The sequence below is a fragment of the Girardinichthys multiradiatus genome, chromosome 23, assembly GCF_021462225.1.
Source record: "Girardinichthys multiradiatus isolate DD_20200921_A chromosome 23, DD_fGirMul_XY1, whole genome shotgun sequence".
NCBI lineage: Eukaryota > Metazoa > Chordata > Actinopteri > Cyprinodontiformes > Goodeidae > Girardinichthys > Girardinichthys multiradiatus.
This window is the reverse complement of record NC_061815.1, coordinates 13,654,602-13,667,008: the sequence shown is the minus strand read 5'-3', so window position 1 is coordinate 13,667,008 and position 12,407 is coordinate 13,654,602. Positions and strand designations below refer to the sequence as shown.

Here is a 12,407-nt window from a genome sequence, read left to right as displayed (position 1 = left end):
ATGTGGTAGGGCTGTCATGGTTGACACGCCTCTTCAACATTGCGTGGCGGTCGGGGACAGTGCCTCTGGACTGGCAGACTGGGGTGGTGGTCCCCCTTTATAAGAAGGGGGACCGGAGGGTGTGTTCCAACTACAGGGGGATCACACTCCTCAGCCTCCCTGGTAAGGCCTACGCCAGGGTATTGGAGAGGAGAGTCCGACCGATAGTCGAACCTCGGCTTCAGGAGGAGCAGTGTGGTTTTCGTCCCAGCCGTGGGACACTGGACCAGCTCTATACCCTCTACAGGGTGCTCGAGGGTTCATGGGAGTTTGCCCAACCGGTTCACATGTGTTTTGTGGACCTGGAGAAGGCATTCGACTGTGTCCCTCGTGATGCCCTGTGGGGGGTGCTCCAGGAGTATGGAATCGGGGGCCCTTTATTAGGGGCCATCCGGTCCCTGTACGAGCGGAGCAGGAGTTTGGTCCGCATTGCCGGCACTAAGTCGGACCTGTTCCCAGTGCATGTTGGACTCCGGCAGGGCTGCCCTTTGTCACCGGTCCTGTTCATAACTTTTATGGACAGGATTTCTAGACGCAGCCAAGGGCTGGAGGGGGTCTGGTTTGGGGACCAGTGGATTTCGTCTCTTCTTTTTGCGGATGACGTGGTCCTGCTGGCCCCCTCTAGCCAAGACCTACAGCATGCGCTGTGGCGGTTCGCAGCCGAGTGTGAAGCGGCTGGGATGAGGATCAGCTCCTCCAAGTCCGAGGCCATGGTACTCGACCGGAAAAGGGTGGCTTGTCCTCTTCAGGTTGGAGGGGAGTTCCTGCCTCAAGTGGAGGAGTTTAAGTATCTCGGGGTCTTGTTCACGAGTGAGGGAAGAATGGAGCGGGAGATCGACAGACGGATCGGTGCGGCTGCCACAGTAATGGGGGCGCTGTGCCGGTCCATTGTGGTGAAGAGAGAGCTGAGCCGAAAAGCAAAGCTCTCAATTTACTGGTCGGTCTACATTCCTACCCTCACCTATGGCCATGAACTTTGGGTCATGACCGAAAGAACGAGATCACGGATACAAGCGGCTGAAATGAGCTTCCTCCGTAGGGTGGCCGGGCACTCCCTTAGAGATAGGGTGAGGAGCTCGGCCATCCGGGAGGAGCTCGGAGTAGAGCCACTGCTCCTCCACATTGAGAGGAGCCAGTTGAGGTGGCTCGGGCATCTATACCGGATGCCTCCTGGACGCCTTCCTCGGGAGGTGTTCCAGGCACGTCCCACCGGGAGGAGGCCCAGGGGACGGCCCAGGACACGCTGGAGGGACTATGTCTCTCGGCTGGCCTGGGAACGCCTTGGGCTTCCCCCGGAGGAGCTGGAGGAGGTGTCTGGAGAGAGGGACGTCTGGGCGTCTCTGCTGAGTCTGCTGCCCCCGCGACCCGGTCCTGGATAAGCGGAAGACGACGAACGAACGAACGTTTTGAAAACAAAATGCCTTTACACAAGTATTGGTTTATATATTGACTAAGAATATAAAAATAATGCTACAGTAAATAAAAATCATGCAATGTTTTCACATATTCTGAACTGACTGCTTCACATCATTTTGTATGCTGTCTTTCATGACATTCAGCAACAACTACATTTGTGATAAAACACTCTGGAGATGAAAATCATAGCTTTGCTTTAAAAACCCTGTTTTTAAATCACTGGATTTGCATTAGATCTATCTAAAGTTAGATGCAGATAATTCGGTTTGAATATTGCTGCAGGCCAAGGAGAAGAGAGCAAACAGGCAAAGGCAGCTGGAACAGGAGAGAGGAGCTAAAGAGCTGGCCCTCATCGAACATGAGAAGGAAAGAGATGAGAAAATGAGGCAGCACATTAGAGAAAACAGGAACACACTGTTCATTACTTTAAGACTTAGTCTCAAATGAAACCTGATTTAACAATTACAATGAACAATGCTACTCCTTCATTTCATGTGATTTTTTCTCTCTTTAACTTTCAGCATGGAGCTCAGGGACCTGGAATCCAAGCTGAAGGCTGCGTATGTGAACAAGGAGAGAGCTGATCAGATCGCTCAGAAGGAAGCTCTGAGACTTCAGATTATTGTAGGTACTGCCTTTGATGGTTCAGTCTGATTTAAAATGTTCTCCATCTCATAAAGGCTGAGATTCTTAAAAATTTTCTCAGTTAAAATTAATTACTTTGATCTTTGCATGACAGTGAACAGAAAAAAAAAACTTTCTTTAAGTCTAGATAAATACCAGAACAAACTATTGAGTGATTAATACTTAATTCAATTCAGTTTATAGTGCCAATTCACAAAACATGTCATCCCAAGGCACTTTAGTGTTCAATCAAGTTCATTCAAATTATACCTATTCCAGATCAAGTACATATATTCCAATTAATCCTAGTTATCAAACAATGCAGTCAGTTATTTAAATTGGTTAAATTGTTTTCTGTTTAAGGAAATGCAGCAGAATGCATCAAGTCAGGGACTTGCAACGTTCACTCCTCCTGGATGAGCATGTAGAGACAGCAGACAGTCACCTGCATTGTGTTGTTGTCTTTGCAGCAATCTCACATACTGAGCATCCATGTAGTGACACTAGAAATGAAAACTCCCCTTTAACGAGAAAAAACGTCCAGCAGAATCAGGCTCAGTGTGAGCGGCCATCTGCCACAACCGACTGGGGGTTTGAGAGAACAGAGCAGAGACACAAAAAGAACACAGAAGCACTGATCAAGGAGTACTTTCTATGGGAGAGAAGGTGAGAGGTTAATGGCAGTAGTAGCTCCTTTAGTGGCTTCATTTGAGAAAAAGACAGTTAAGCAGATGAGCTCTGAGACAGTTTTCAAGTCTATAAGATAAAAGAGAGCATCTGCAGTTAGTCAGAGTAAAAGCTCAGGTAATATAAAGTTATGTCTAGGAGAGAGACAGGATTATACAGTGAAAGACAGGGCCAAGTGTATCATCTGTAGATGGAGAACATTAAGTTGTTGGCAGCAGCAGGCCAGCCTATGCCCCCGTCCAAGAAGGTGCCTCAGCTAAACACAGAGCCAGGTCAGATGTACAATTTTAGAAGACAGCAAAGAGAGAGAGAACATGAAGTTAAAAGTTGAGATAACAGCAAATAACATAAAATTGAAGACTAGTAGGAGAATGTAGCAAAGTTAGGAAAATGTGGTCATTATGCCCTTCAACATCCCATAGCAGCATAACTACAGAGATAGCTCAGGATACCCTAAGCTACTCTAACTATAAGTTTATCAAAAACAAACGTTTTAAGTCTAGCCTTAAAAGTAGACAGGGTGTCTGCCTCACGGACTAAAACTGGGAGCTGGTTCCACAGGAGAGGAGCCTGATAACTAAAGAATCTGCCTCCCATTCTACCTCTAGAGACTCTAGGAACCACCAGTAAACCTGCAGTCTGAGAACGAAGTGCTCTGTTAGGAACATATGGAACAATCAGATCTCTAATTTATGAGATGAAATGGGAGTCACTCATAAAATAAAGCTGCAGTTAAAGTCTCTAAACCTTTCACCATCTGTCTTCTGTTTTAGCAGGAAGAGGCAGAGTTGGCTGACAGAATCAAGAGAGAACACAAAAGAGCTGCTGCTGAGATCCAGAAACAACAGGAGCTTGTTCAGCGTCTGAGAGAGCTGGAGCAGCAGCTCATGGAGAAGGAGCGCAGGAAACAGGAGGCTAACAAGAAGTTCCTCAAAGTGAAGCTCATGGTGGATGAGATCACCAGAAAGACATATGAAGAGGAGCTGATGTGAAGCTTTAATGCTTTTTAAGTTAAAACAGATATTAATCCAATTCCTGGTTCTGTGTAAGAATACATATCAAACATTATGGTATAGTATTTGAAATCACAGTGTGCTTTTGATTCATTGTGATTAAATGTTTCTGTCAAAGGTAGAGACAGAGTTCAAAAGGCAGCCAGCCAAGTGGAGGAGCACGGAGCAGAAGAGGATTGAGGCAGAGGAGCGATGCATCATTAAGTCTGTGAGGCAGCAGCAGCGCATGGAGGAGACTAGAATGGATCGGGCAAGAGAACGGGAAGAAGCCAAGGAACATCGGCATCAAATGGTTGAAAAAAATGTGTTCTTCTACTTGTTGATCTCATTAATGTCCATTAATTTATCAAAAACACTTTTACCTGCGGTTCCTGTCTGTTTTCCAGCTGTGTGAGAAGATGGAAGAGGAGAAGAAACAGTGTGAAGAGATGGAGCACATCCATCAGGATCTTCATTTAGAGGCAAACAGACATTGTGAGGATCAAACGGTTTCAACACACAAATGCTTTATGATCTGGGCTGTTTATCAGCACGTCTGAACTATCGTGTTAAGTATAAATATATTTTTATTTTGCTCTATTAGGAGGAGATGGAGTAGATGATCAGACAGAGGCTGATGATGCAGCAGACCCTCCAGGAGAAGCTGGCATTTAAAGAGATGCAGAAGCAGCAGGAAAAAGAGGAAGGGGAGGCCTTCAGAAAAACTACAATGGCCAAGTTTGAAGAGGACGATCGGATCAAGCAGATGAATGACCGGAAACAGCGCATGAAGCAGCTGGAACACTTCTTAAGGTCTGTGTGAGTGAATCAGATGTGATTTAGATAGTGTGTATAAAACACACCAGTAAACTTTTGCTGCATCTGTTCTCAGGAACTTTTCCGTAAAGATGACCTGCATCACATCGATGAAGATTTCAGAAATGTTCTCTGAGTAGGCCAACTGAGGTTTCTCCTTCAGTTGGCCCCTAGAGGGCAGTTTAAGGCTGATGGGAATGTGTTTCAGATTTATAGACTATTTTTTTTTTTTTCTCTTCATTGTACACAGAACTTGCTTAAGTTTGGACAGTTTAGCAGCTTATATATTACAATATGTTTATAGCGACGTGTTTGTTTCATTAATAATTACATTAAATACAAAAATAAATTTTGTATTTTTTAACGTGTCCTTAAATTCTTAAACTACAAACTGAGATCCTTTACACTATAGCAGATGTATCGTTACAAAGCATCTGCACACAGAACCCTGAATTAGGCCAAACAAAAAGCAGCACAGATGAACACAGTAAAATAAAGCTGATTACTCTTCATCTGTTGACTGTAGATTCTTGAAACCCACAAGTTCTGGTTCTTGAGAATTTGGTTTTAAGAGAAAAGATCCTCTTCACTTATGTCCCCATGTAATAAAAAATAAACAAGGAGTTGAGCAGAACACCTTTAGTTCTAAGACTTTAAGCAGCAGCTATCAGTTTACAAGTTTTGGTTGTTGATTTATGAAATAATTGTATAGTTGAGACCTTTCTTGTGGATGTAGAACATTCTGCATGTGAGATGTGAAACAAACGAAGGAACAGTGTGATCTAGAGTGAGAAATTTTAGGCCCTTCTGCCATAATTAAGCTCCATTTGAACTCAAGACCTATCTTTTGCACAGCAACAGTGCTACCAACTGCGGCACCCTACTGAATCAGTATCTTGTAAAAGCTTCCTTTCACTGCAGTTACAGCTGCATGTCTTTGGTGGTATGTCTCTACCAGCTTTATACAGTCATTCTCAATAAATTAGATTATTATTGGAAAGGTAATTTATTTCAGTAACGTAGTTCACTAAGTGAAACATTGTATAAATTAATTCCACACAGTCTCGTGTTCTCAATCCTTTTTTCCTGTTAATTCTGATGATTTTCAACTTACAGCTAATAAAAACATGACATTTAAGATTGGAATATTACATCAGACCAATAAAAAATACATTTTTAAAACAGAAACATTGGCTTAATGAAGAATATGTTTAATACCTGCTTAATGGTTGTTATTTACAAGGGGTGCTTTTAATCTCACAAACAAGCCGCATCTGAACACATATTCTAATTTATTTAATATGACTGTACATTCAGAGTGTTTTAACATTCTTCTTTCCACAATTGTTTAGCTGAGTAGACTATATGTCCTTTAACATCAACATTAAACTCCCAAGATTCTCACTTGGACATAGATTTGGACTTTGACTAGGCCATTCTAATACATGAACCTCTGCCACAATCTCAAGTCTTATGTGTTCTCTAATGGACATTCTTCCAGGATTTAGAATCAGAATCAGAATCAGAAAAGCTTTATTGTCAAGTACGTTTTTGGACATACAAGGAATTTGTTTTGGCGTAGTCGGTGCAATACAGTACTCAAATTAAGCAGTATAAACATATCTACAATATAATATAAATATATGTGCACAGTTTTAAGTGAGTGAGAGTAAATATAGAGCAGTATAGGATGCCAGGGCAGTACAACAGTGCAGGTGATCATTGTGCAAGTAAAGCAGGAGTCCAAGCTGAGCGTTAATGTAACGCATAGAGTTGCAGGTTACAGGTGTCCTGTCAGCAAAAAAAAAAAGGGGGTGGGTGAAGGGAGAGTGTCAGGGTGGTTTCCGAGCTTTGCTAACAAGGCTGGTGGCAGATGGGAAAAAACTGTTCTTGTGGCGTGAGGTTTTGGTCCAGATGGACCGCAGCCTCCTGCCAGAGGGGAGAGTCTCAAAGAGTCTGTTACCGGGGTGGGAGGGATCAGCCAGAATCTTCCCTGCCCGCTTCAAGGTCCTGGAGGTGTACAGTTCCTGGAGTGACAGTAGACTGCAGCCAATCACCTTCTCAGCAGACCGAATGACACGCTGCAGCCTGCCCTTATCCTTGGCTGTAGCAGCGGCGTACCAGATGGTGATGGAGGAGGTGAGGATGGACTCAATGATGGCTGTGTAGAAGTGCACCATCATAGTCTTTGGCAGGTTGAATTTCTTCAGCTGCCGCAGGAAGAACATCCTCTGCTGGGCTTTCTTGATGAGGGAGCTGATGTTTGGCTCCCACTTGAGATCCTGGGAAATGATGGTTCCCAGGAAGCGGAAAGATTCCACAGTGTCAATTGTGGAGTCACAGAGGGTGATGGGGGCAGGTGGGGCTGGGTTCTGCCTGAAGTCCACAACCATCTCCACTGTCTTTAGAGCATTGAGCTCAAAGGTTGTTCTGGCTGCACCAGTCCAACAGATGGTCCACCTCCCATCTGTACGCGGACTCGTCACCATCAGAGATGAGTCCGATCAGGGTGGTGTCGTCCGCAAACTTCAGAAGCTTGACAGACTGGTGACTGGAGGTGCAGCTGTTGGTGTACAGGGAGAAGAGCAGAGGAGAGAGAACACAGCCTTGGGGGGAACCGGTACTGATGGTCAGGGAGTCAGAGACGTGCTTCCCCAGCCTCACGCGCTGCTTCCTGTCAGACAGGAAGTCAGTGATCCACCTGCAGATGGAGTCGGGCACACTCAGCTGGGAGAGCTTCTCCTGTAGCAGAACTGGGACGATGGTGTTGAAGGCAGAGCTGAAATCCACAAACAGGATCCTGGCAGTAGGTTCCTGTGGAGTCCAGGTGCCGGAGGATGAAGTGAAGGGCTAGGTTGACTGCATCATCTACAGACCTGTTGGCTCTGTAGGCAAACTGCAGGGGGTCCAGGAGGGGGTCGGTGATGTCTTTTAGGTGTGAGAGCACAAGGCGCTCAAGGACTTCATCACCACAGAGGTCAGGGCGACGGGTCTGAAGTCATTAAGCCCTGTGGTCCTTGGCTTCTTGGGAACAGGGACGATGGTGGAGGACTTGAAGCAGGCTGGCACATGACATGTCTCCAGTGAGGTGTTAAAAATGTCTGTGAAGACTGGAGACAGCTGATCAGCGCAGTGCTTCAGGCTGGCTGGTGAGACAGAATCCGGTCCAGCAGCTTTCCTGGGGTTCTGTCACCTGAAGAGTTTGTTGACGTCCCTCTCCTGGATGGAAAGAGCCGTCCTCGGCGTGGGTAGGGGGCTGGTGGGGGGGAACTTCAGGGTGGGGGTTGGAGGTGCCAAGGCCCCTCTTGAAGTTGGGGAGGTGGGGGTGGTGGATTGTGGCTGCAGCTGTTGGGGGGTGTCGTGGGGGATGGTTACAGGACTGTCCCTTTGTCTTTCAAAGCGGCAGTAGAACTCGTTCAGGTCGTTGGCGAGGCGTCGGTCGTTGATGGAGTGGGGGGCTTTCGGCTTGTCGTTGGTGATCTGTCTGAGCCCTTTCCAGACAGACGCAGAGTCGTTAGCTGAGAACTGGTCGTTGGCTTTGTCTATATTGGCCAAAATTTAAAATGTGATCTCATCTTACCAGAACACCTTCTTCCATGTTTTCTGTCTACTACATGGCTTATAGCAAACTACAAACCGTATTTCTTATGGCTTTCCATTTCCCACTCTTCCATTAAGGACAGATTACTCGAGTACATGACTAATAGTAATCCTGTCAACATAAGATCACACCTGAGCAGTTGATCTGTGCACCCCCTCCAGTGTTACCATGGGCCTCTTGGGTGCTTCTCTAATTACTGCTGTCCTTGCCTGGCCTGCCTGATTAGGTTGACAGCCATGTCTTGGTATGATTGTAGATATGTCATACTCTTGAGCAGGACTCCATGAGATGTCCAAAGCGTGGGATGGTGTTTTATAATTTGTTTTAAAATTCTCCACAGCTTTACTCCTGACCTGTCTTCTGTGTTCCTTGGTTGTCATGATTCTGTCTAACAAACCTCTGAGGCCTTCACAGGACAGCTGGATTTATACAGAGAATAAATAAGACACAGGTGGACTCTGGGTACTGAAGGCTGTTGGTTGCACTGGATTTTGTTTAGGGACATTGGATTAAAAGGGGACTGCATGTCTAGAACCATGTATTATAGACAATTGTGCACTATTTTGAGTGGGTCTACCACAAAACAGTTTGCAGTTGTAATGTGACAAAATGTGAATAACCTCATGGGGTATGAATACATTTACTATCTGTGTGAGGAGAACATTTTCACCAATTCCCATAGCAAATACTATAATTATATCCCAGTTTTACTAGAATTATTTAAAAAGTTCTAATATATGTATAGAATAGAACTTTTTAAATGATGCTAGTAAAACTGTGATATAATTATAATATTTGTTATGGGAATATATATATATAGGGGCTGCATGATGGCGCAGTTGGTAGCGCTATTGCAAGAAGGTCCTCGGTTCGACTTCTGGGTCTTTCTGCATGGAGTTTGCATGTTCTCCTCGTGCATGCGTGGGTTCTTTCTGGGTACTCCGGCTTCCTCCCACAATCCAAAAATTGTTAGGTTAATTGGTCTCTCTATACCACCTTAGGTGTGTGTGTGTGCGTGTCTGTGTTGCCCTGCGATGGACTGGCAACCTGTCCACGGTGTCCATAGACTGCTGGAGATAGGCACAAGCTTCCCTGCATAGCTCCAAGTAACTCAAACTTCTGTGAAACCAAACTGTCCACTTAGGAAGCAACACTGATTGACAATCAATTTCACAGCTGTTGTGCAAATGAAATAGACAACAGGGGGAAATCTTTGGCGATTATCAAGACACACAATAAAGGAGTGGTTCTGCAGGTGGGGACCACAGACCACTTCTCAGTACCTTTGCTTTCTGGCTGATATTTTTGTCACTTTTGAATGTTGGTGGTGCTTTCACACTTGTGGTAGCATGAGACGGACTCTACAACCCACACAAGTGGCTCAGTTAGTGCAGCTCATCCAGGATGGCACATCAATGTGAGCTATGGCAAGAAGGTTTGCTGTGTCTGTCAGCGTAGTGTCCAGAGCCTGGAGGCGCTACCAGGAGACAGGCCAGTACACCAGGAGGCCGTAGGAGGGCAACAACCCAGCAGCAGGACCACTACCTCCGCCTTTGTGCAAGGAGGAACAGGAGGAGCACTGCCAGAGCCCTGCTAAATGACCTCCAGCAGGCCACAAATGTGCATGTGTCTGCACAAACGGTTAGAAACCGACTCCATGAGGATGGTATGAGGGCCCGACGTCCATCATGTCTCGCTCCATCCACCAACGTCACGTTGCACCACAGACTGTCCAGGAGTTGGCGGATGCTTTAGTCCAGGTTAGGGAGGAGATCCCTCAGGAGACCATCCGCCGTCTCATCAGGAGCATGCCCAGGCTTTGTAGGGAGGTCATACAGGCACATGGAGGCCACACACAATACTGAGCCTCATTTTGACTTGTTTTAAGAACATTACATCAAAGTTGGATCAGCCTGTAGTGTGTTTTTCCACCTTAATTTTGTGTGTGACTCCAAATCCAGGCCTCCATTGGTTAATAAATTTGATTTCCATTGATGATTTTTGTTTTTTTTAAATAATTTTTTTCGGCACTAGAGGCTTTTATTTATTTATTTTTTTTAGCACTAGTGGCCTTTTACTTTTTATTGATAGTAGGCAGACAGGAAAGAGGGGTAGAGAGAGGGGGAGACATTCGGCAAATGTCGCCGGGTCTGGGACTCAAACCCAGGATGGCCGCTTCGAGGACTATAGCCTCTATATGTGGTTGCGCGCTAACCCCTAAATCAACAGCCAGATTTCCATTGATGATTTTTGTGTGATTTTGTTGTCAGCACATTCAACTTTGTACAGAACAAAGTATTTCCTGTTGGTACAAAAAAACAGACATACCGCAATAACCATAAAGCCCCATTTTTTATTGAATAATGAGCATAACTTGGTTTCATGGCACACACCCTCATAAATGACTAAATTTGACCCCTGGATATTTGCTAATTCAGGCCACTTTACAGGTTTTTTCAACCCATGATTCAGACAGGAAGAAAGTTAAGTGTTGTTAGAAACACGCACAAACAGTCAGAGAAAAATAAACCAGAGGTTTTAAGAAGTGTCTAATGCTAGGTTAGGTGCGTTTCATTAAGGTTTAAGCATATACATAATGTGTTTTTTAGTATTTTTAGAGACTATCTTGAAGGATATATTTGGTTGCCATGGCGAGGATGGGGGATCCAGTTAACACTCCAGGGAAAGGACCACTTGACCCAGCAATGTCAATGTGGGAGTAGGGCAGAGGTGCATCTAAATCCACTCCATGCTGTGGAGACATTCAAACAGAAGTCATTTATACTGTTTAACTGCTTTCATATTCAGAAGATACATACGCTTTGTTTTCTGACAGCATGCGAGGACCTTGTCAAGGCCTGAGGTCATGATGAGGAAAGCTGCAGGAGTCTGATGTCCTTGTGGTGTTGCTGAAGACAGGAGGTCGTTGCACTGCAAGATGTCCTAATACTCAGACGTTCCCTTGTGGAACTCGTACTTCTCCCGTCTGATGTTGGAAATCTCAAACACATCTCCAGCTGTGGGAAAGAGGGTTGAAGTCAAGTTACTTTGGTGCTGCAAACACTCAAGCTAATGCAACAATTTTTGCTAAATGAATCACTTTGAATCACTTGCCAAATTTAATATAGTCAACACAGTGACACCACATGAGCAGCTGTACAGACACATCTCAAAAAATTAGAATATTTTGTAAAAGTGCAATATTTTTTGTCTGTCATCTCAGAAAGTGAAATGCATAAATAGAGTCATTGTTATATATCATTATATTTTAAGCCTTTGTTTCTTGTCATTTTGATGATTATTGCTTACAAGTAAAGAAACATCCAAATTCAGTGTCTCAGAAAATTAGAATACTGTGAAATAGCTCATTAATGGGCACTCATGGTGTCAGCTAATTAACTCCAAATCCCCTTCAAATGTTTCCTGAGCCTTTAATGCTCTCTGGCTGTTCTGGAATATCAACATATTTTCTACCATGTGAAAAATTCTCCAAAAATAATTTTTTTTGTGATGTTCATTCCTTCTAAATTATTTCTGAAATAATCTGCATGATGTGTTGCATTAACAAAGTGCATTACAATGTACAGTAGATGCCATGCTTTCATTCAAAGATCATATCAGATTATTTCTGTCATAGACTTAGCCAGTGACATAATCAAAATTTAAATATGAATTCTGAATAAGCAGTTTTGTATGTTTTACATACCAGGGGTGGCGAGACTCCTTGTGGAACACTATTACTTTAAATAACTAGAATTGTTGGGTTAAGTCCAGTTTTAACAGCAGTTTGAACTTTTCCAAGGTATTAGCCCAGTTATATGCAGTGTACAAATGCAAGGTCTTGCTGCTGAGTACTGTTGCGTTTGAGATGAGAGTGCTAAAATTTATTACTGAATAAAACATGTTGACTTTTTTGCAATATATAATTATATTAATACACATGCGCTTTATTTAGTTAAGCTCTATGTTAAAAAATAAATGGTAATATCAATTTAAACAAACTTGCAGCTACAGGGCTGCTTACATACTCCTTGTTGTGGTCAATCAGACCACATCCTACATCTCCATGTACATTAAATTACTCCTATAGCTGCCAAACAGCTGTATTTATTTAATGTTTTGCTACTTATTAACTTGCAATGTTTAAGAAATAAATAGTTTTAATTTGATGTGTTTGCTTGATTGACTTGTTAAGTAATTAATTTGCCATATGTAATAAATAAATAAGTTTA

The 12,407-nt window shown here is 43.9% G+C and overlaps 1 long non-coding RNA gene across 2 annotated transcripts; it reads left to right on the top strand.

The window, feature by feature from the left end:
- The first annotated feature begins 3,629 nt into the window (after positions 1-3,629).
- On the top strand, positions 3,630-5,168 carry LOC124860837. Of its 2 annotated transcripts, XR_007036455.1 has the most exons (5): positions 3,630-3,754; positions 3,898-4,071; positions 4,166-4,253; positions 4,363-4,571; positions 4,651-5,168. It is a non-coding gene; the product is annotated as an uncharacterized LOC124860837 (long non-coding RNA). The 2 variants fall into 2 exon arrangements; XR_007036454.1 differs by lacking the exon at positions 3,630-3,754 and having other exon boundaries at positions 3,762-4,071.
- The last annotated feature ends 7,239 nt before the right edge of the window (positions 5,169-12,407 follow it).